The sequence below is a fragment of the Humulus lupulus genome, chromosome X (assembly GCF_963169125.1).
Source record: "Humulus lupulus chromosome X, drHumLupu1.1, whole genome shotgun sequence".
Lineage (NCBI taxonomy): Eukaryota > Viridiplantae > Streptophyta > Magnoliopsida > Rosales > Cannabaceae > Humulus > Humulus lupulus.
In genome coordinates, this window is record NC_084802.1 from 70,058,168 (window position 1) to 70,059,429 (window position 1,262).

A 1,262-nucleotide genomic window follows, 5' to 3' on the forward strand; every position below is an offset into this window, starting at 1 on the left:
GTTGAGAAAACCTTGGTGGATATGTAGGCTTGTTTTGCATTGGTGCTCCGCTTGAACTAGCTCCTTGACCCCCCAAACTCATGTTCTTGAGAAGGTTAGTCATTGAAGAAACTTGAGCGATCAAAGTTGTCAATGCATCCACTTCAAGTATACTAGCCACTTTTCGACTTGTTGAGGCTCTAGCATTGGACCATTGATAATTGTTGCTAGCTATCCTCTCCAAAATCTCATAGGCTTCATTGTAGGGCTTAGAGAGAATAGCCTCATTAGCTGAAGCATCTAACACCATGCGAGTGGAAGAATTGAGCCCATTATTGAATGTTTCCATTTGTATACAATGCGGAATCCCATGGTGTGGGCACTTCCTCAATAACTCTTTGAATCTCTCCCAAGCTTCACAAAATGATTCATCTTCTAGCTGCTGAAAAGACATAATTTCATTGCAAAACTTGGCATTTTTGGTGGGAGGTAAGTACTTCATCAAGAATTTTTCAGCCAACTCATTCCATGTAGTCACCGAGTCGAGAGGAAGGGTGTTGAGCCAAGCTCTAGCTCGATCCCTCAAAGAGAAAGGGAACAATTTCAACCATAGGGCCTCGTCACTCACTCCTTGTAGCTTGAATGAATCGCTCACCTCCAAAAATGAACAAAGATGAAGATGAGGATCCTCAGTAGGCAGCCCACTAAATTGACCCACTGTTTGCAACATTTGGAACATAACGGGCTTTAACTCGAATTGGGGTGCTTGAATTTCAGGCCTAACAATGCCCGGATTGACCTCATTAAACATGGGGGCAGCATACTCCCTTATGACTCTCTCTCTATCATCAGCCATAGAAATTGCGTTAGTGACATTATTAGCACCCTCAACTCCTTCAACCTCTTCAGCCATATTAAGGTTGTTTTGAGCTCATTGTTCCCTTAGTCTTCTTCTAACTGTTCTTTCAATCTCAAGGTCAATAGGAGCTAGTTCAATGTCTTCTTGCTCGTTCATATAGTAAATCACATGAGAAAACACAAGAGCAAGCAAACAAAGTCAGCTAAAAAAAAAAAAAATTTGTAAGTAATTGATATTACAAAAATTTCTAATTCCAATCCCCGACAATGGCGCCAAAAACTTGTTGTGATAAATTAAATATTTGATTTTAAATACGCAAGTGCACGTAATCACACAAGTAATATAACGATAAGTAGATCGTCTCCACAGGGATTGCAAATTAGAAAAATAAGCAAAACAATTATTAAACAACTTAAAAGTACTA

At 39.6% G+C, this 1,262-nt stretch overlaps 1 non-coding gene across 1 annotated transcript; it reads left to right on the plus strand.

The window, feature by feature from the left end:
* Window positions 1-344: 344 nt before the first annotated feature.
* On the plus strand, window positions 345-451 carry LOC133807853 (small nucleolar RNA R71). Its single transcript, XR_009879741.1, has one exon. It is a non-coding gene; the product is annotated as a small nucleolar RNA R71 (small nucleolar RNA).
* Window positions 452-1,262: the final 811 nt, after the last annotated feature.